General features: G+C 42.5%; 1 long non-coding RNA gene across 1 annotated transcript in view; it reads left to right on the forward strand.

Moving 5' to 3' along the window:
• LOC141555754 (uncharacterized) overlaps positions 1 to 161 on the forward strand; it is a 148,379-nt gene extending 148,218 nt beyond the window's left edge. Inside the window, exon 4 of the long non-coding RNA XR_012486326.1 lies at positions 76 to 161. This is a non-coding gene — a long non-coding RNA (uncharacterized LOC141555754). The remainder of the gene's footprint in view (positions 1 to 75) is intronic.
• The last annotated feature ends 23,366 nt before the right edge of the window (positions 162 to 23,527 follow it).

A 23,527-nucleotide genomic window follows, 5' to 3' on the forward strand; every position in this document is an offset into this window, starting at 1 on the left:
CCTCTGCAAAATAGAGAGATCGGACAAAGCAGTCTCTGAGGTTTTTCCCGTTCTGAGGGTCTCTCTCTTTTACAGGTTGTTCAATGGCGGACCCCCACAAGGCTGATGGCAGCTGATGTTGAAGTCAGGCAATTTTCCTTCCAAGAGAACCTTTGGGTGAGACAGCAAGCTGTGGTTTTTCCCTGTCTGAGCAGAGTCGGGACCTCTCTGCCAATGAGATTCGTAGAGGTTCAATCCCCAGTGACCCCAGTGACTACAGGTGGGGAACGGGACCACCTTGGAGAGTCCTGGTTGGAGTCAGGGATGAGGCAGGCTTGTATAGATGTCACGTCAAACTTTTCTGCTGATTCAGGAATCATGGAGCTGGAAGGGATCTTAATCTAATGAAGAAACGAGGTCCAAAATAGGGTGTCCTTGTGGAGAGCGGATCATCTTGTAAGATACTGAGTTCCCCATCAGTGAAAAGCATCTAAGCTGAGGCTGGATGACCACCTGGGCAGCAAAGTGGAAGAGTGGATAGAGCTTCCTGGAGACAGGAAGGTCTAGCCTCTGCCTGCCTCAGTTTCCCCATCTGTAAAATGGGGATAAAAACAGCATCTACCTTACAGGATTGTTGTGAGGATTAAGTTGGGAAGCACAGGGAGTTTGTTCAGAGAATTCTTTCTAAGAGGTCATGGAAGAATACAGAGTTACTGGATGAAAGGCTTGGGGGGGGGGAGAAATGAAGCCAGGAGCCAGATGGGGCTGAGAGAAAGAAGGTATTATATTTCTGTGTGAGGGTGAGAGAGTGTGTGTGAGGAGATGTGAGTGTTTGGCGTTCTGTATTGCATCTATTGTGTGTGTACATGTGAGCATGTATGTTTATACGGGCGAGATATGTGGGAGGCTCTCTCAGCACCTGTGTTATAGCAGGGTGTCCATGTCAGGGCTGACCCCTGTCTCTTTGCCTGCCCAGTCTCTGCCAGCCTGGGATCCTGGGAGGAGAGGGCCAGCAGGTTGTCTTTCAGCGGGGCTTAAATGAAGCCTCGAGCACTGGAGCAAGGAGACCAAGCAGGGCGGCACAGCCTCAGCCACCTGTGCTCCAGGTGAGGGTGGGTGGGAGGGGAGCAATGACAGCACAAGGATGTGGGCCAAGGGCATCAAACTCAGAACCCTGAGAGGTGGAAAGGCGCAGGTTGGCCAGTGGCCCTCCAAAGCACAGAATCCCAGAATCTGAGACAGAAAGAGCTTAGAAATCCTCTATTTCACCCTCCCATTCCGTGAAGGAACTCTACACAGCAAGTAGTCACTCTTGGATTCAATCATCTTGGTCATGCCCAATTCTTTGTGATCCCATTTGTGCGAGTGTGTGACAAATATACTGGTATCACATCTCCATATCACTTTTACAGATGAGGAAACTGAGGCAAAAAGGGTCACATAGCTAGTAAGTCTCTGAGATCACGCTTGAATCCAGGTCTTCCTAATTCCTAGCTCGCACTCTCTCCACTGTACCACCTAGCTAACCAGGTGGTCATTCAGCCTTTTCTTAAATACTTCCCCCTCATGGGGAGCTCAGTATCTTACAAGGTGCTCCATTACATTTAAGAGTCTTGAGAGATCAACCTTTGTCCTTAATGCCTGGTTTTTTAATAGACCCTATGAATAATTTAAAAATCATGCTATTGCTTTTGTTTAAATTAAAAACAAAGGCTATCTTTAATTGTTTAAAAAATAGCTGTCTGAGGTAGCTACAAGATCAAGGTTTGCCCAATGTATTCTTGTCCATACCTCTTTAAAGCTGTATGACTCATGATAGATAGATAGTTAGATATTTCAGATCTGAATACTTAAATACTTCTTTTTATTAGTTGTAAAAGTAACTGTTAAATGTTTGTGTAAAAAATCCAAAGACGCCACTTTAATCTTAACCAAAAAAATAGCTCTCATTGTTTAGAAGTGTCTGCCTCCCTGTAAATTGTATTCCTTAATATTGGGAGACACATGGAACAGATCTTCTCCTTCTTTCACATTCAGTTCATCTTTCAGGAATGCCTACTGTGTGCAAGGCAGGAAGAAGGATATGAAAGTGAGTAAGAAATGACCTCAGACCGATTCAAAGATTCAGGTGGGTCTGACCTAGTTATAGAAATAAGATACACGTGCTGTGAAAAGCTAACAAAGCCAGATAGCATATGCTAAGTGTCAAATGAGGACACTCTCCAGTACAGAGGGATTACTGTAGGCTGGAGTGGTCAGGACAGATGTCCTGGAGAGAGCTGCTCTCAGATCTGTCCCCTCCTCTCCGCTCATATGGCCACCACCCTCATTTAGACCCTCCTCACTTTTAGCCTAGACTATTGTAATAGCCTTCTGAATGGCCTCTTTTCTTCCAGCTTTTGGTCCATCTCCACAGAGTTGTTAAAATAATGCTCCTATGTGGCTCTTTTCAGGCCAGTTCCAATGGTCTTGTGATGGAAACAGCCATCTGCATCCAGAGCGAGGACTGTGGGGAGTGAATGTGGATAACAAAATAGTATTTTCACTTTTTTTGTTGTTTGATTGCATTTTCTTTTCTTTCTCATTTCCCCCCTTTGATCTGATGTTTTTGTGCAGCATAATAATTGTGGAAATATATATATAGTAGAATTGCACATGTTTGACATATATTGGATTACTTGCCATCTAAGGGAGGGGGTGAAGGGGAGGGAAAAATTTGGAATACAAGGTTTTGCAAGGATGAATGTTGCAAATTATGCATATGTTTTGAAACTAAAAAGCTTTAATTAAAAAATTAAAATTAAATAAAATTTAAAAATAATAATGTTCCTAAGGAATAGATTTGATTGTCGTCTCTCTCCTAAAAAAACACACACACACACACACACAAAAACAAAAAAAAAACAAAAAAAAAAAACAAAAGTGACTCTCTGTCATCTCAAAGATAAAACCCAGACTCCTTAGTTGTCATTTAAAATCCTCCACGGTCTGGCTCCAACCTGCTTTCCCATCATCATTTCATATGATTCCCCTTTTAATGCTTCATTTCCAGACAGATTGTTACTTGCTGTTCCTATAACTTGACATTTCACCCATTGCTTCTATGCTGTCTCCCATGTTTGAAATGTCCCCTTTCTTATCTCCATTTTTCAGAATTTGAATGTCTTCTAGTCTCAACTCAAACGCCACCTACTTTGCGAAGACTTCCCTGAGACACGAAGCTGTTAGTGCCATCTCTGTTCCTCAAAGAGCACTTTGATTTTTCCATAATGCTTCCAGCTGCTGCTATACACATTGCTATTCTCTTCCCTTTCCTCCACTCCTCCTCTCCAACTGACTGCTTGAGGACAGGGGCTATTTCCTTTTGTTTTTGTATCTGGAGGTAATCTTTGGCTTTGTTCACAAGCAGGGCAGCCCAACAAGGATTCAACTGCCTTGGAAAATAGTGGAGTTCCCTGTCCCTATAAACCAAGGCAAGATGGTCATCTGTCAAGAATGCTGCAAGAAGAATTGAGGGATTGTGCAAAGCACCTACGTTGTATCATAACAACTCTGGGAGGTTGTCTATTATTACTGCCATTACTGACAGATGAGTAAACTGAGACATAGAGAGAGGACCACAAGACCCCCGGCTGATACGTGTCTAAGAGAGTGTTTGGAGTGGGGTCTTCAAGATTCCAAGTCTAGAGCTGAATCCATTACACAACCTAGCTGCCCTAGAATGGAGGTTGGATAGCTCCAAAGTCCCTTCCTATTCTCAAAATCTACTTAAGGATCTCTTCCTGGGTCCTACTTGTTCCCAGCTCCTTGACCCTAGCTTATGAGATCTCTCAGTTCAGCTCCACTGGTTCACTCAGTCTAAAATCCCTTTCTTCCTCTTCCTCTGCCCAACTCCATCCTTTCCCCAACACTGGTGCCTTCCACCAGAGACCCCAGCCCCTGCAGACCAGTCAGCCAAGGGCAACAGAGCCCCGGCATTATCTTGCCTGAACTGAAGCAGCATCTCCCCTCACCCCACCTTTACCGATCTGTCAGGGGGGCCATGAGTTCTGGGCACAGCCCCTGTACTGCTTCAATGTGCAGCGAGAAAGGAAATTACAAATTAATCTTTATTTCCATCTCAGAAGAAAACCTTAATTCTCTGCATTGAAATGATACTCGTCATCCTGGGGAATCAATTATGGTGTTTAATTGCAGCAAGTCCTGGCCAATCAGAGGAGGAGGCAGGAACAAGTGCAGCAATTCTTTCCCTCATAGAAGCATCCTCCCCCACTCCTGCTCCCCCTTCTCCTCATAATCAGGTATTCCAGTATGGAGGTGACGGTCTGCTTTTATGTCTCTGTATCTCTCACTGAACCTCGGTTTCTCTGTGTAGTGTCTAATCCCTTTGGTGCCATTACCCCATCTCCCTCCATATCAGCATCTCTTTGGGTCTCTGGACCTGTACAGGTCCTGTCTCATGACTCATCTCAATCTGATTTCCCAAGTTAGTCTGCATCTCCTAGCCCCAGTGGACTGGCTGTTCAGGTGATTCATCACAAATGGCTTCCTGTCTACCCATCAGAGTGCCTTGTGTGAAATGAATGGCTTGGAGTACTTGACTTCAAAGGTCCCTTCCAGCTAAGATCATAAAGATTGACATCATAATTCATGTCTCTTCTCTGTCCATATCTAACCAGATCCTCTAAGTCCATCATCAGATGCCCAGAAGCAATTTCCTATAAGAAAAATAACTAACATTTATATAGCACTCGCTATGTGCCAGGCTATACCAAGTGCTTTACAATCATCCTGGAAGGTAAGTGCTGTTATTATTCCATTTTACAGATTAAGAAACTGACTTGCCTAGGATCACATAGTAGTAAATGTCTGAGGCTGCATTTGAATTTAGTTCTTCATGACTCCAAGCCCAGCAGTCTCTCTCTATGAATTCTCCAACTCCTACTCATGGCTTAGTTCACAGCACCCATCATAAGCTCTCTCATAGCCCCCCTATATCATAGCCCCTCCTATATCCCATAAACTAGATCCCATCTACCCTACTTACTATCTTGGAGTTCTTTGAACCCATCACTTGATTTCATCTTGTCTCTCATAAATTTCTTCACTCACCACAAATGGATCTCCCCTCTAGGGGTTCTCCTTTTCTTGGTCTCCTCCATCTTCTATGTATCCAGTCATTGTTCATGCTATGCTGTGATCATACATAATTCCCAGTCATCTTTTAAAATGGATGTATTTTCCATCTAGGTGGCTCCAGGTAATGCTCTGCAGAGGTCATCTAAATATTGAGGGCACATCCATCCTGATGGGGCTAGAATAATTCTAGTGGGATTGGGTTTTAAATACGCAGATATTCATGCTGATTTTGCCTGAGAAGATAACGAGAGCTAGAAATGTAGACTTGTACTCTGTGATATTCAATTGGGTTGATGATTAAAGAGAAGGGGTAGTAGAGTGGGGAAGAAATCTGGGGGACTTAGTAAACCATGAGAGAGTTTTAAAACAGAGACAGATGGGGGGAGGTGACAAAGGGGTTAGGTGCTCAGGAAAAAAGACGTTTTGTAAACAGAATGATGGTAGCTGACATTTTATATAGTGCCTTAAGATTTGCAAAGCATTTTACATACATTATTTATAGAATCTTCCCAATAACCTTGTGGAGGAGATATTACCTATCGAGTGCTATTATGTATTCCCATTTTTACAAATGAGGAAACTGAGTCTCAGAGATGTGACGTTTTTTCGCCCATGGTCATGGTGCTAGAAAGTGTCAGAGGTGGAAATGAAGCCTCCGAGGTCTCTCTTCACTATAAGTATGGAGCTTGGATGGCTGTGAGGAGAGGGCTGGGCATACTGGGAGAATCATTGCCTCAGGGACCAGAGCAGCTATAACCAAGCTGCAGTAAAGGGAGTGGGGCTGGAGGAGATTGTTAGCCCCCAAGCCTGGGATGAACTTGGGATGCACCTAAGAGATCTAATTTGTCATTAACTCCCTATCTTCAGAAGGGTTTGGGAGCTCTCCAGAGGATGAGGTGTGAGACCTTTGCATAAGGGAGACAGAAACGGCATTTACTAAGCACCTACTATGTGCCCAGCACTATGCTAAGTACCTTACAAATATCTTATTTGATCTTCACAGACCAAAGGTCTATGGTAGATGTTGTGGTTATCTCCATGTTATAGTTGGGGAAACTGAGGCAGACAGAGGCTAAGTGACTTTTCTGGGGTCACACAGCTGGTAAGTATCTGAGGCTGCATTTGACCCGCACTTGCTGCCCAGTCGAGTGAGAAATCAAACTCTTAAGAATCAAAAAGTGTCAGAAATGGTAAGAATCTTAGCCATCCCCTAGTCCAGCTGTAATTATTCTATAAAGAGGGAAACTGAGGGGTGGAAAGGGGTGGAAAGTCTTGAGATCAGTAGTTAGCCAAATAGAGAATAGAATCCAGGTTTTTTGAGTCATTCTTTTCTATTCAGATCCCTTTTTATTGTACCATTGGGACACATCCCAGAGACACATCCCAGCACAACGTGCAAGTATACCACACACACACACACACACACACACACACACACACACACACACACCCCTTAGACAAGCTTCCCAGGATATCAGGCTTTTTCCACCTTGAAAACTTACCTGGGTAAATGCTTATTTCTAAATTGTTATTAACTTATTTGTTCAGGGATTTGGGAATTTAATTAGCCTCTTTTGAACTGCTCTTAGCATGTTTGCCTAGAGAAAACCAGCCCCTCTTCTCCCTCCTCTTCCTGCCCGCCCCCCTGGGATTACCTTGTTCCCAGGAGAGGAAGAGTGGGTGGGCTCGGGGGAAGGTGGAGGGGAGCTGAGAGCCTGGGGCTCAGAGAGGGGCTGGACATCTGAGAACAGCCCCTTAGCTCCAGTTTACCTCAGCATGGACTTGCCCGTTTCTTACCTCACCCCACTTCAAGCCATACAAACCCTGTCTCATTGACACAGAGAAACTATCAATTCCCTTGATTATCTTCATGACCCCGAACGCACCCTCGTCTCTGGGCCTCTGACTTTGTTCCTCCTTGCTTCCAGTCTGATGGGCCTGGAGCCAGGGGGTTTCTAGTCTACTTTGTGGGAAGTGGTTCCTTTCCCTGATGGAACTGAGAAATTCAATTAAATTCAGTTAATATTTATTAAGCAACTAGTTTGATCTCGGCTTGATATTAGGTACTGAAAATGAGAGAAACAGAGTTCTAACCTTAGAGATGATCTAACCCAGTCCCTCTCTTATGGAGGAAAAAATTGAGTTCTAGAGGGATTAAGCAATTTGCCCCAGAGACAGTTAATAAATGGCAAAAGTAGGGACTTGAACTTGGGTCTCTCTGATGGCTAACCTGCTGGTTTTTTCCTTAAACCATGATACTGGCAGCAGAGGACTGATGACTGGTACATTAGCTGCTTTAGGGGCCTCCTTGAATGCACCCTATAATGATGGAACTCGGGGCCACTGCATCAGTCACATTTCCCAGTCTTCCACAGAGGTACACACTGCAGAGAAAGTTGCATTGCCTTTATCAATGTTCTGTCTAACAGATAATAGCATGACATATGTTACATCTGATTTAGGTGAGCTTTATCTTAGAAGCTAATTATTTGCTGTGTTCTTGATGAGTGAGAAAAATAGGAATTGATATGCTATTATACACCCCCTTGTCAACTGAACTATAGTCCCTCAGTTTGGTTATGGGTAGTGCATTTCATGGCAGGGAATCATGGACTATGTGTAATGATTTGGGAATCATAAGTAATATTTATACAAATGATTTCTTGCCCCAATATGCCTTGCTCTAGGATGCCTGCCTAAGGCACAGCAGTGGCAGTTCTTGCATGGCCCTGGACTGGCAATCTTAGAGCCCATCACCATGGAGAACTTTCCCTTGGTAACCCACTTCTGTGCCCTCCACATCCTCCTGGAGTCTTTTTTCTAGGAATTAGGAAATCTGGGATTCTTGACTGTGCTTCAGGAGAATAAGCCATATTCTTTGAGAAATCCTATGAGAAATGATATTTTTCTATATTATTACACCCAGTAAAAAATTATTCTAAGGGACGCTACCTCTTTCCAAGCTGAATTTTCATGAAGCACAAGGATCCCTATCTCTGAACAGTTGTAAGAAAAAGCAGTTGTATTGGCTGGGGGTGAGAGTATGTTAAGAGAAGCCCCTTGGATTTCCTTGAGCTCTGCTGGTCAGGTTCTACGAGCAACTCCAAAATATGGAGCCCTGACTGGGCAACTCTAACAGAAGACAAAGATGTCTTTTCAGGAGACCCCAAACACTCAGCCGTCTGCATTATCGCAACAATAACAGCAATAGCTCACAGTGATATGGAGTCTTAACAAAGTTAAACAAAACATTTTCCTAACAACAACATACGGGGGAGGTAGGAAGTACAAGTGTCGGTATCTCTATTTTTTTAAAGTGAAGATTAAATTCAGTATAAGAACACCCTGACTGCTTTGCTTATTTGCGTCCCCTTCAAAACTTCCTTCTGCTCTCTTCTGCATATTTGTAATTGTTCTATTAGCACTTGTTGATTTTCCTTTTTTTTTTTTTTTTCATCTTTGTCACTATCTGTCATTCCCATTCTTCTATATTCTTCCCTTTCCCTCCCATCATAAAAGTGACCTCTAGGAACAGATAAGTATAATTAGGCAATGTTAAGTGTCCACATGGGTTGTGTCTGAGGATGACTATCTCAGTCTGCTTCCTAGTCTGTCACCTCTTTACTAAAGGGTGGATGTTTTATCATCATTCTTTTGGAGCTGTGATTAGTTATTGCATTGAGCAAAATTCTCAAACACTTCAAAGTAGTTTTACTTTATATTATTATAGTCTTTATAGAAATTGTTCTGCTCATTTTATTCTGCATCAATTTGTGGTTTTTGATTAAAGCTTTTTATTTTCAAAACATATACATAGATAATTTTCAACATTCATCTTTGCAAAAGCGTGTGTTCCAATTTTTTTCCTTCCTTTCTTCTATCATCTCCCCTAGACAGCAAGTCATCCAATATGTAAAACACGTCTGCATCAATTTGTACAAATTTTCTAAGAGTTCTCTGACTCCATCTCTTTCATTTGTTGCTGCAAAATAAGATTCATCACATTCATAAGTGATAATTTTTCAACCATTCCTCAGCTGATAGCGTTGTTATATTTTTGCATACATGGGTCATTACTCTGTTTCTGACCTCTTTGGGGTAACTTATCAGTGCATAACTGGGGAGAGTCAAACAGTTTAGTATCTTTTTGGATGCCCTAAATTGTTTTCCAGAATAATTAGATCAACACAAACAAAATTAAAAGGAAAGTACTGAATAGTTAGACCAAATCACAGCTTCACCAATCAAGTCCGTCTTCCTAGCAATTGTCATTTTGTCTTTTCTGCACGAGATGGGACCTCCATACAATTTGTATTAATTTGTATTACATTTTGTATTAATTATTTCCCAAATCACTAATATCAGGATTCTCTTAGTATTGATTTAGATTAGTTTTATCTTAGAAACCAGTTGTTTGCTCTGTATTCTCAACAAATGGGAAAATAGAAATTTCTGTGTTATCCTATATCCCCTTATCTCATCTGTGAAATAGAGTTATTATTCAAATCACTAATATTAGAAGAAAGCATAAGTGATTTGGACAATAATTTTGTTTCACTGGTAAGGGCCCTGAGACTTAGAGAAATTAATTGATTTGACTGATGATTTGACACAATAAGCATCAGTCAATAAGCATTCATTAAGCACCTACTAGATGCCAAGCATCGTGCTAAGCCACAAAGGTTTTCTGATTCCAAGTTCAGTGCTTATTGCACATAGGTTCCCCTACCTCCATTCATTCATTCATTCAACCAACAGTCATCAAGAACCTACTATGTGCATAGGCACTGTAAAGGGGCAAGAGAGAAAGCTAGCCCTTGAGAAACACACAAATTATTCAGGGAAACAAAAATAAGAACAAAATTTAAGTCACAATATAAGTCAATCCACGCTAAGTGCTGTTTGAAATAGAGGATGCTTAATTAGAAATGGGGGCCCAGAGAGTGTCAAGAGGTGGGAATATATTTGATGGGGACTGGGAAAATGTCATAGACAAAAATTAAAACATTAGGAAGAGGAGGTGGTTTTAGGGGAAAAGAGGATAAATTTGAATTTGGCTATTTATGTTTGAGATACTTAAAAACTAGTCCCAGTGGGCCATTGGGGTTGACATGTACAGCATACAAGACAGAGGAGGGGACTGTTAAGATTCTATTTGTACTCTTGGGAGTCATCTATGTAGAAGAGAGGGCCAAAACCAGGGAAGTGGATGATTGCCACAGGACAAGGTACAGATAAAAAAAAAGAACTGGGACCATAGTGACTGGTGGGAGGAAAACGAAGAACTAGCAAAGGAAACCCAAATGGCCCCCTGGGACTAGCTTTTAAGTATCTCAAACTTTTATGCCCTCCTCTGAAGATATCAATAGTTATCATACGTGATTCACCAACCTCCCAAAGATGTTTCCAAGAAAGCCCTTTATAAGTCTTAATGTCAATAGAAATATGAGCTCTACTTGTTATTCTGTTTTGAGCTTTCTGTGAATCCAATTTTATATTTCTCACATCGTGGGAACCTGGATATGACCTTTATCTGATCTTTTGATCTTCTCTTGGGCCCAGGGGATTCTTTATGGGACAAGGAGGCATCTGGTTATGAAGCATCTTGGGTGGACATGGAAAGAGGCACCAGAAGAGATACTACTTGATAAAAATCAGATTTTTACAAACTTCTTTTCTTTAATCCTGGCACTAGTTGTCCTTAGAGAGGACCGGGAGCTTTGATTATCAAAATGGAAAGAACTCTTAAACTCCGATTTTACCTGGCTCCTTCCTTACTGACTTTCTTTACCAGTCTATTTATCTCTAGGAGGGAAAGTCGTTTCTCCTCCCTCCAGCTTCAGTTGTATTATCTGATCGCCAAGCACTAACTCAGAAGTATTGTAGGGGAAGAAAGAGAGTGGGTGAATTTAAGATGACTTGCTCTAGTTTTTAACCCATAAAAACTCTCCTTTCATGTTCCTCTGATTCTCTGAACTGCTTCCCCACCCACTCCCTTAAATTGATTGCTCACCCAGGACTCCCTCTTTTTTTCCTCCTTGTCAGTTTTCATCAGAGATTTATTTTGTTATTTTTTCTCTCATCCCTCACATTGTTTTTTTTTCCCTTAGTAGTATTTTATTTTTCCAAATACATATTGATGGATAGTTTTCAACATTCATTTTCTTTTTTAAAAATTTTATTTATAAATTTTTTGACAGTATATATGCATGAGTAATTTTTTTTATAACATTATCCCTTGTATTCATTTTTCCAAATTTTCCCCTCCCTCCCTCTACTCCCTCCCCCCGATGGCAGGCAATCCCATACATTTTACATGTGTTACAGTATAACCTAGATACAATATGTGTGTAAATACCATTTTTTTGTTGCACATTAAGTATTAGATTCCGAAGGTATAAGTAACCTGGGTAGATAGACAGTAGTGCTAACAATTTACATTCACTTCCTAGTGTTCCTTCTCTGGGTGTAGTTGTTTCTGTCCATCAACTGGAAGTGAGTTGGATCTTCTTTATGTTCAACATTCATTTTCATAAGACTTAATGTTCCAACTTTTTCTCCCTCTCTTTCTTACCTTCTTCCTCCCTAAGGCAGCAAGCAAACTGACATAAGGTTAAACATGTGCAATCCTTTTAAACATATTTCCACATTTATCAAGTTGCACAAGAAAAATCAGATCAAAAAGAAAAAAAACAAACAATCAAACAACACAAAAAGGTGAAACTACTATGCAATGATCCACATTCAGTCTCCACAGTCCTCTCTCTGGATGCAGATGGCTCTATTGGAACTGGTCTGAATCAACTCATTGTTGAAAAGAGCCACATCCATCAGAATTGATCATCATATAGTTTTCTTGTTGCTGTCTACAATGATCTCTTGGTTCCACTCACTTCCTTTAGCATCAGTTCGTGTAAGTCTCTCCAGGTCTTTCTGAAATCAGCCTGTTGATCTGAAAGTATAATTTTAGAGAAAAGCATCATGGCACAGCAAGAGGGACCTGGATTCACATCCTGCTGCTGACATATCCCAGCTAGGGAGTCTGGGTAAGTCATTTAACTCTTAGCTCCCTGGGAACTCTAAAACTATAAATCATAGAGAAAGCTGACCTGCCTTGGTGGAGAGTTCCCTCACGTTGGAGTTCACCACATCAGTGTGGTCATGAGGCAGGTCCCCATCCCTGCCCTACAGGGTAAGAAAGTGGAGGAAGACACAGATGCAGGAGAGTTCCCTGGACAGGAATGTCCAGGAAGGGAGGCGTCAGGGCAAGAGCCTTTTCTATTACAGGCCCTTTAGTCCTGGCAGAGGCCTTAGAAATCCTCTCATTTCTAATCCAATTCTTTCTGTTCCCACGTGAAGAAGCTTGTCATGGGAAGTGACACGTCTGAAGTTACTCAGGGAGGTGATGGCAGACTGTCCCTCATCTGAGGGAGCCGGATCTAAACCCACCTCTCTTTTTCCTACACTGGACATATCTTCTGTCTCCTCCTCTTGCACAGTTCAGGAAGCTGCCATTTTTCCTTCTAAAATTTGATAATAGCCCCCATAAAGAATATGATCTAGATATGAGCATCTATAATTTTCTTGCCTTTATTTGGGCAAGGAATGTCATTTAACTACTCAGTTCATGCAGAGTACCAGTGACAACCCTAAAAACCCTTCAAAACCATGAAGAATCTCAGGTCTTAGGCATATGAGAACTTTATTTGGGATGAGAACTTTATTTGGGATGATTAACTGTAACTTTGCTTTGTTTCCAAATTAGACATCACCTTCCCCATGAAGTTTCCCCTGATCTCTAAAGTGGAAGTCATATGTCCTCCCCAGAAGTCTCAGGGCACTTTGTCTGGACTTTGATTTTCACCTTCTTCCCTCTCCCTTTCATCACATAGTTCTTTGTATATCTGTATTTTCCCTATTTGATGGTAAGCTTCTTGAAAACTTCTTGGAGCCCCAAGTGGAAGGCCTAGTAACATAAGGTGTTTAATCAACGCTAATTGAGTGAATGAGTGAATATGTGTTGTGGAGAATCTTGCCTAAATGTCTTGCCTACATCCCTGGCCCAGTCAATAAAAGCCAGTGACCTGATGGAATATGCTCTTGATGAATATGCTAGAGTTTGTAGTTGTTTAGTTGTTTTGGTTGTGTAGGACCTTTGTGACTCCATTTGGGGTTTTCTAGGCAAAAATATTGGACTGGGTTGTTCTTTCCTTTTCCATCTCCTTTTCCAGTTGAGTAAACTGAGGAAAACAGGATTAAGTGGCTTGCCCAGAGTCACACAGCTGTTAAGTGTCTAAGGCTAAATTTCATGTCACATAAAGAGGGATGAGATACATTCTGTTTGTCTCTACTGGGCAGATTTAGGAGTGGGCAATACAAAGAGGAAACTCTAGATTTATGTTACAGGAGGATCTAACATCATAATCCTGTTGGTTCGGGATCAACATTGGGATGCTTATAATTCATTGATTTTTAAAAATGTTTTTTAAAATTCAATTTTATTTTTTATCTTTAGAACTGCATTCTCTCTTTTTCCCTTTGAAAAAGAAACTCAAAGCCCTTGCTACAAATATGTATAGTAAACAGAACAAATTCTTGAACTGATTATGTTCCCCCCAAATATGTCATTTTGCCCTCTCTCAGAAGATGGGGAGTATGTTTCAACATTAGTCCCCTAAAATGGTAGTTGGTCCTTACTCTGATCAGAATGTCCAAGCCTTTCAAACTTCTTTGTCTTCACTATATTGCTGTCACTGGATTATTTCTTTTCTTGTTTCTGTTCACTTCATTCTGCATCTGTCTACAAATTCTCCCAGGTTTCCCTGAAACCATCCCTTTCATTTCTCAGGCACAATAGTGTTCCATCACATTCATATGCACTAACTTGTTCAACCATCTCCCTTAGTTTCCAATTCTTTGCATCCACACAAAAAAGAGCCATTTTAAATATTTTTTTCTACAAATGGGCCTTTTCCATTTAGTCAGTCTCTTGAGGGTATAGACTTTGTAGTGGTATTGCTGGGTCATTCAGAATTTTCTTCTGAATTTTCCCTCCTTTAAGTGGAGTCAACAGAGAAAACTCAATAATTAAAGTTTCACCTTCAACTTTCTTCACAACCTTTCACTAGAAGCTACTTTAGAGATCATTGAGTCCAAATTTCTCCATTTTATGAATGAGGAAACCAAGTGTTGAAGAGATGAAGTTCCCAGTGGCAGAGATGGAGATTTGGATCCAAACCCTGTCACTCCAGTACCAGGGCTCTTCCCACTATGCTGTGATGCTTCTGTGAGTGATCACTTAAAGGATACAGCTTTTAACTGGGTTTCATTGTTTCCTCCTATGCTGCCATTTTGCCAGTCTCCAGGATGGCTTTTAATTCACCAAACCTGAAAAAGGCTTCCTCCGTTTTAGAAAGTATTGGGAATCTTTAGAATTAGGGTTATCCTGGACTGTAAGAGGGGAGATTCTGCCCTTCTATCCCACTCCTCTAGTGTCTCTGGGAGGACCACCTCTTCTGGTTGGTCCTTGGTTTTTGTTCCTGAGAAATGGGATACATTTCATTCACAGGCTGCTTTGGGCTCACAGGGCTTCTCTTCCCTCCCTAGACTGGCCCACCAGCGGCCATGGCCCCAGGAAGGTGTTTTCTGTTCTGCTTAGGGCTGACTCCAGCTAGCTTTAGCAGTGCTTGAGGGGAACAGCCCCCAGCAAGGAGGAGAAGGCCCTCGATCGGTAGATGGGACGCCCAGCCAGGAGTTGAGATGCTTGTCTTATCGGCCCAGGCTTGAGGCTCCCAAGCAACCGTTGCCTCCTTATCAGAATCTCCAGAGCGCTCCCCAGAAGCACGCGGTGGGGACTTATCTCTGGCCAGTTACCCAACCCCCCCAAAACATGCCTTTCTGATCAGGTCCCGGCAGCCGCCCCCTTGCTGCCCTGAGCTCCAGGGGAAGGACACCCTGTACGCTTGCCATTTCCAAAGGCACCAGGCACCTAGTGTTTGTTGATTGTATCGGGCTAGCGAGTGGGGGGGCTTCATGCAGAGCTCCAGGACACCCCTGGTGCCAGGGTTGCCATGGGGCAGGGTGCTGCCCTATTTCTGAAGAAAGGGCTATTTGGGCTCAAGCCAACTCCCCTGCCACCGCCTGAACTCTCAGGATAGAGAAAACCCAGCTGGTTTCCATTCAGGGCCGCCCTCTCCATTCCCACCTCAATATACTTATGACCCCCCCATCTCCATCACACAGCCACGCAATTCTTCCTTCATCCAAGTTCAGGGTCTTTCTTCAAAGCTCAGCTTAAATCCCACCCTTTTGGGGACCCCCCAGCTTTCCCTCATCCTCTCCTGCCCTGGGCTGTGAATCTGAGCTGCCCTAGATTCTAGGGCCTTTGAGCCAATTGGTTTTACGGCATCTTTCAAGAACCCTCCTAGGCTGGCAAAATGGTGGAAGTGGTAAAGTCCTTCCTTCTAATCACTCCCTCCTTCCTCCTGATTCTGTCAAGGAACAAAGAGTTCCGAGGGGCTCCAGCTGAAGGTGGATCTTTCAAGGTGGAGCTGAAGAGACCTCTGGAGAAGGTACTGCTGAACTCAGAGGAAATGGGCTCAGGTGGGGGAATTGAAGGAAGGCATTATGGGGCAAGGAGTCCTCCCTAGAGTCCTTCACATGGGCAGCAATTCAGTTCTTCTTTCTTCCTCTGGAAAATGATGAGATTCAACAATTTAATTCTATTCAACAAACATTTATTGAGCACCTACTGTATGCTCATCTCAAGTAGTCTGGGTTGTAACCTTCTCCATTCTTGATTGCCTTTGAATTCCAGCAGAATAAAATGACAAATGACATTTAAAGCTTCTTGATTTCTCATTGAACCCTTCAATTATCCTGGGAGCTGGGGAAGATGTAAGAATTAGATTGCTATCCCCAAAGTAGAAAATGAGTCATCCAGAGTCACACAGGGAGGATCAGGGGTAGGATCTGCACTCAGATCTCTTCTAACTCATAATCTAGTTCTTTAACCCCCACCCCCAAAATCCAATTGTCTTAATATGGATGTTCTGAACCCCCTCCTGGCTCTGGCTTTTTATATTCTGAAGTCCTTCCAGGTCAGATATTCTGTGTTCTAAGTCCCCCCCTCCCCCCCGCCACCCTAGCTTTGACATTCTTTGTCCTTCCAATCCTAACATTTTGTGTCTTAGGGCTCCTTCTAGTACTGACATTCTGTGTTCTAAGACTCCTCCAGCTTTGACATTCCCTGTTCTAAGCCCCCCTCCCAGCTCTGACATTCTATATTCTAGGGATCCTTCTGAATCTAGACTGTAGTCTTTCTTGACCTTTTAATTCTGTAACTATTCAATGTATATTATTCTTGTCTTCCTAACTAGCTGGGGGAGCTCCTAAAAGCAAGGCCCGAATCCCATTCTTCGCTAATCTTCTCCACCAATGTCAATCCCAGGACTCATTACCCAAGAGGTGCCAAATTACAGAGTAGCCGGGTGATGGATTGACTTATGGACAATCTCGGTCCTCCCCAACCCTGATTCCTCCACCCCTCATCCCAAACGCACAAACGGATACCACTGCAGAGTTAAGGATCCAGCTGCCTCCGGGTCTGGTGGACTGCATGTTTATGAGATCACAGACCAGGAAAAGTAAAGAACAACGCAACTGAAATAAGTCTTGGATTCAAAAAAGTCAAAAGAACTCTGAATTAAGAGTTGGTGGGTCAAGTTCAAATGAGTTTGGACAAATCCTCCCTCCCCTTGGACCTCATTCAGGTCCTTCACTTTGAGAAAGAGGGATTTAAAATGTGGTTAATGTTAAAACAAAAAACTTTTTTTTTCTTTTCTTTTCTTTTTTTTTTTTTTTTAAGATAAAAGGCATTGGATCAGATCAGCCATCTCCACTCCCTTTCCCCCATACCAAAAATGATAACGTCTCAGACTTTATATCTCAATGTAAGGACTTCAGTGTCGCTTCCAGATCCAAACTCTCGATTGTTTGGTTCCTGAGCTCAGGAAGCATCCTAGTCACTAACAGAAAAGCTAAGTCCTGTCCTAGTTGTGAGGTCTTGGACAAATCATTTAAACTTTCAGAGTCTCTGATTCCTCATACATAAAATGGGGATAATAAGACATCCCTTCCTACAGGGAATGGTTCTGAAGTTTGTGAAAACAGTTGTTATTATTGTTATAGGGAATCGGGAACAGAGAATAGGAGAAGGGGAGACACGGAGACAGTGTAATGAAAGCGTTGGGGAGACCTGTGGGTGGGGGGCAGAGGAGGGGATGGGGGAGGGAAGGGTACATGGGTGGATAAAGGGAGGTGACGCAGAGCTATTTCCTCCTCTGCGTGTGTATCCTTCTGATTCTGAGAACCCTGACCAGATGAAAGTGATAGGGCTCTTGGGGCTGCCCACCAACCACCCCTCCTAGACCAGAGGAGCAGGAACAAACCAGTGTTTCATCTGATTAGCCCTGCATCAATCCCCCCCTCCCCACTCTCCCCCAAGCTTAGGACTCTCCTCTATCTCTCTTTATCCTCCCCCATTGGTGGGCCCCATTGGAGGCCTCTCAGTCATCTGATTAGGAAGTTTATTGCTTCATCTCACACCAGAAAGTTACACAATTATTGAGCCCCACCAGACACACCCTTTTCCATATGCTTCAGACGCCCCATCATTGCGCTCCATTTTCCACCTCCCTCGCATCCCACCCATCTCCCATCTCCTGCATTTCGTTCCACTTTCCGCTATTTGTGCCTAACCTGTGGCAGAGCATTCCAAGGTCTATTGGTCTGATCAGCAATTGGACACACTGTTCCTGGACTCCAACCCGAGGATGTTGTTGTGGTCCTCCTTGGGAAGGAAGGACAATATCTAGCCCATCAACCAGACTCATTCCCCATCTGTGTCAATGCTTGGGTCTGCTTATCCCTGTCCCAAGACATGTTCGTGGCTCAGAGGCCAGAATGCTGTTCCGAGTTTGAGTCTTGCCTTCAGACACTATTAGATGTGGGATTGGGCAAGTGGTTTAGCTTCTCTTTCTCACTAAGGGGGTGAGACTTGGTTGTCCTTCCAATTCTAAATCTGTGGTCCTATGATCTCACATCATTCTCCTACCTCTCTTTGTCCCATCTGATATCATCCTACTTCTTCTCCTGCCTTCCACATCCTACATTCCTATTCCATCATATCATGCCATTGTTCCACTGACCATTTCCTTTCTTTAATATTTCATCCTGCCTGCATCTTTCTGTCTCCCATGATCTTAACCCATCATTCCACTGCTTGCATCCCTCTTATCATTACATCCTTTTGATGCCCATGATTTCCCCTCTTTTGCTGATTGAACCTTTATCTTCCATCCTCTCATGCCATTATATGTCTCCCTTTATTTCACCTGGCTCAATTCTCTACCCCTTTTATCACAATTTACCCACATTCATATAAATATCACTCTATATCTTATCCTTCTTCCCATCCCACAGCACCAGAAGCACACAAATAGTGCATCTTCCCTCTCCAATTTATCTTTCCCGATTTGTACCCTCTTCCTTTGCAGGTTCAACTTATGCATGAGACTTGGGGAGATTAAAGACAATATTTGATCCCCTAGAGAGATGCAGCTCCCCACTTTCCCCTCTGGTACCTGTTTCCTCATTACTTTCTACCAAACTATCAACCCTACTTAACCCAATTATAGTGTAACAAATCCCTCCATCACCCTACTGTTGCCCTGGAGTCTCTCAAGTTTATAAGCCCCAGATCTGATGACTACAGTGTTCCACACAACTCTTTCAATCTTTTGCACTTCTAAGGGACCAACCTTAGAACATATAATGGTGAACGTTGAAGAAATCGTAGACCATGATTTAGAATAAAAAGGGAACACAGAGTGTTAGTTGGAAGGGACTGAGAATCCAAAATGTTAGAGATGAAAGAGACATTAAAACATAGAATGTTAGAGATGGAAAGAACGTTAGAACCTAAAATATCAGAGTAGAAGAGACATTAAAACACAGGGATAGAAGGAACTTTAGAACCAAGTCTTTAGAACACAGGATTTTCAGGTATTTCCTTCCAGGTATCTCTGCTGGGAAGAAGCTGTAAGGAAATGGAGGAAGAGACCTTTAGGAATCTTGGGATTCTCTGAGATCCTATAGGGTTTTTAGAAATCTGAATAAATCCCAGAGATTGAAGGAAATCCTGCCTAACCAAAACTTCAGGATAAAGCATTCATGTAACAAATTTGAAGTCATTTCTAAAGAGGAGGAAACTGAACTCTCTTAGCAGATAACAGCTGCTTGTCTTCTAAAGAAATATGGAGCCACAGGGGAGGGGTTATCCAGTAAGAATTTGAAGGAAGAATAGTGGCTCCCTACAGAGGGACACTGAGGACAGAATTTGTTAGTCTGATAACTCTACAGGGGCTCTTCTTCTGGTACCTCGACCATGACAGAGAACCTCCAAAAACTTATCAGTGCTGATATTTGTTAATCATTAAGGTGATTCATATAGGCACACATGATACTGTCAGAAGGAAGTTATATTTATAGCTTATATATTATATATTTATATTTATACTTTGCTAAAAGTTTGAGGTTTGGAGGGAGTAACTGAAGATCACAGGAGACAGTATCACCATAGCCATATACCCATCCAAAACAAGAGTCTTAAAGGAGAAAGGTAGATTCAGGAGCTGAACAGATATTTAAGAAAATGATCATATTTTAGGATAAAGCTTAAAATCATGGAATGCTAGTTTCCTGACCAAGAATGGAGTACATCTTAGAAGCGCTGGTAAGAATGAATTTTCCAGGTCTTTTGCAGGTCCCCATTCACTTAGGTAAAAATCAGCAGAGAAAGAAACAGAAGAAATACTATCATCTGAGCATGCTCTAGGGCACCTAGATAGAAATGGCAAATAAATGAGGAGTCTGGAAAGTAGATCACAAGGATGGCATGGAGATAAGATAAAGTAATGAGGTGGAGATTTACTTTCTACACATCTCTGAATGGAAGATTTTCTCTGTCCACAGTAGGGCAGTTAATAATTCCTTGACTTGCCTTAATAATAATTAAGGGGAAGAAACTCTTTACTGGGGTGGAAATGATGGGACACTGGTAGCAAAGTGACCGCTTAATTTTAGAATTTGTGATCGGGAAACAAGGCATATCATGAAAACTCCCCATTAAGAAATGTCTAGATAACTAAAATCTTATGTGTTCCCTGTGACGTGGAAGGAGTCAGATTTCAAAGACTTCAAAGGAGGAATAGATAGGATGAAATTCCCCTGGAGAAGTCAAGTAAAATGTGATGGGAAGCTCTCAAAAATGAATCATGAACACACACACAAGCCCTACTCCAGTGAAGAAGGGAAGAGGGAAATTGCCTAGAGATGCAGACGTGTGAGCCTATGGAACTTAACTACCAAGCCATTTTCAAATCTGTGCATAGAAGGGGAAACAAAGGCAGGCTTTGGAGGAGAAATACAAGAGAATGTCAGGAGTAATAGAGCTCAGAGTAATCTGAGGCTTTCCATGAAACAGACATGTCGAAGAGAAGAAGATTCAAGGAGAGCTGGGACCATTGCTTAGGGATGGATAGGATGGGGATAAGAGAGCATGGTGAAAAAACAGAGCTGCTGAATATTGATTTTGCTTTAGCTCTCTCTGAAGAAGAGAGAGACCTTGGACTGCAAAGCCAAGAAGAAAGATAGGAATAGGGTAGTGACATCCAAGAGAAATCGGAAATGGCACCAGAACGCCTGCAGCTGCCCTCCATGAGCTCCAGTCACCAGGACCTGGTGAAGGAGGTGCTTAAAGAAGTAGCAGAGCTGAATGTTGAGCTGCTTCCAATGGCTGTTGAAAGAACATGGAAACAGGAGTGGCAGAGAAGGAACGCAAGTGGGCAAAGGCTGCCTGGGATTTATAAGATCTAGGGTGACTCTGTCCTGAGGGATGCTTGATAATTGGTGAGTCCCTACTTGGACTGCCATGCTCTGAGTCGCCTCAGCCATGTCAGGTGCTTCACCTTCAGCTCCCCTTCCCTCTTCTTTATAGTTTTCATCTTCTTCTATTATAATTTAGGCTCCCTGGGAACAAGGACTGTCTTGTCTAAACACTGTTTTTTGTATCTTCAGTGCTAAGCACGGTACAGAACACACAGTAAGTACATAATAAATGCTCTATCAAGTCTCTCTAGAGTGTATGTCGCTTTCTGTCTCTCTCTTTTTCTCTTCCTTCCTTCCCTTCCCCCTCCTGTTTGTGTGTGTATATCTATCTCTGTATCTCTCTATCCCTATTTCTGTTTCTATTTCTCTGTCTCTCCATTTCTCTCTCTGTTTCTCTGTCTTCATCTGTCTCTGTCTCTTTTTCTCTTCTTCCTTCCTTCCTTCCCTCCTGTTTGTGTGTGTGCCTATCTCTGTATTTCTCTATCCCTATATCTGTTTCTATTTCTTTGACTCTCTCTCTCTCTCTCTCTCTCTCTCTCTCTCTCTCTCTCTCTCTCTCTCTGTCTCTCTCTCTCTCTCTCTCTCTCTCTCTCTCTCTCTCTGTCTCTCTCTCTCTCTTTCTCTCTCTCTCTCTGTGTCTCTCTGTCTCTCTCTCTCTGTCTCTCTTTCTCTCTCTCTCTCTCTCTCTTCTTTCTCTCTCTCTCTCTTTCTCTCTCTCTCTCTCCTTTCTCTCTCTCTCTCTTTTTCTCTCTCTCTCTCTCTCTTTCTCTCTCTCTCTCTCCCTCTCTCTGTTCTCTCTCTCTCTCTCTGTCTCTCTCTCTCTTTGTCTCTCTTTGTCTCTGTCATTGTCTGCTTCTCTCTCTCTCTGTCTCTCTCTTTCTCTGACCTCTCTCTCTCTCTCTCTCTCTCTCTCTCTCTCTCTCTCTCTCTTTCTCTGACTCTCTCTCTCTCCTCTTTCTCTCTCTCTCTCTCTCTCTCTCTCTCTCTCTCTCTCTCTCTCTCTCTCTCTCTCTCTCTCTCTCTCTCTCTCTCTCTCTCTTTCTCTCCTGCATCTAGAAAAGGAAGCAATGATTCCAAAGAGTCCAACAGCTTTTTAGTCATGACAGACTAAGCTGATTTCTTCCTTTCAATGGGGTTACTTAGATTTTGGTAAACATCTGAGAAAGTTTCTCATCTTATTCATATGAGGGAAAGGTGGAGAGACAAAGACAGAGTAACACAGAGAGACAGAGACACACAGAGAGAGACGGAGAGAGAGAGGTATAGACAGACACAAGAAGTGAGAAGAGAGAAGAGAGGATGGGGGGGGAGAGATTTGATGAGTCATGCATGGTTGAGTGTAAATTTGAAAAGAGGTGTTTAGTGCAGTGCCTCAGTGATCTGTCCTTGGTCCCCTGTGGATTAACATTCTGACTTGTATAAAAGCATAAAAAAAGGATAAACATGTTAGATAAACAAGGCAGGTTTCAGAAAGATCTTTGATAGGTTACAATGTTGGACAGAATCCAATCCAATCCAATCTAATTTAATAGAAATAATTGTAAACCTCCAAACATACTTAGATTTAAAAAAAAAAATAGTCTCACTGGGGCAGCTATTTGGTGCAGCACCAGCTCTGAAATCAAGAGAACCTGAGTTCAAATGTGACCTCAGACACTTAACACTTCCTAGCTGTGTGACCCCGAGCAAGTCACTTAACCTCAATTGCCTCAGCAAAAAGAAAGAAAAAATCAGTCTCACAAATACAAAATGGAGGGTAGCGTGGTTTGATTGGAGTCAATCTGAAAAAGAACTGGGATTTTAATAGATTGTAAGCTCAATTTGAGCTCTGTGTGATAGTCTAAAAGGCATTCTTAGAATTTGTAAAATGAGAGTTCGTGTCCAGTCCCAGTCCCCCAAAAACTTGCTCTGGTCAGCACACACCTGAAGCACTGAGTTCAGTGCTCCTTCTTCTTTGAGTTAGTGCATATCTTCTTTTAGAAAGAATATTGATAGGCTCAGAGTATCCAGAGGGAGGCAGCCAGAATGGCCTCAGATCGTGCAATAGTAAGGTCATTTGAAAGAAATAACAATGGGTATCCTGGAGAAGAGATGACTCAGGTCAGCCAAGAAGCACACTTACTATGTAGAAAGCAAGGGGAGGAAGAGAGGGGAGAGAGAGACAGAGACAGAGACAGAGAGACAGAGAGAGACAGAGAGACAGAGACTTTCTATGTATCAGGCATTGTGCTAAGCTCTTGGGATACAGAGAAGGACAGCTTCTCAGGGAGCTGGAGGCTGATGGTGGAGACAATATGCACACAATTATATGCAAACAAGATATAGACAGGATAAAATGGAGATAATTATTAGAGGGAAGGTGTCAGCATTAAGGGGAATGAGAAATGCATTTAGTAGCATGGGATTTTAGTTGGGACTTAAAGTCAGGGAATCTGGGAGAAAAAGATGGCTAGAGACAGCA

The sequence above is a fragment of the Sminthopsis crassicaudata genome, chromosome 1 (assembly GCF_048593235.1).
Source record: "Sminthopsis crassicaudata isolate SCR6 chromosome 1, ASM4859323v1, whole genome shotgun sequence".
NCBI classification, from domain to species: domain Eukaryota; kingdom Metazoa; phylum Chordata; class Mammalia; order Dasyuromorphia; family Dasyuridae; genus Sminthopsis; species Sminthopsis crassicaudata.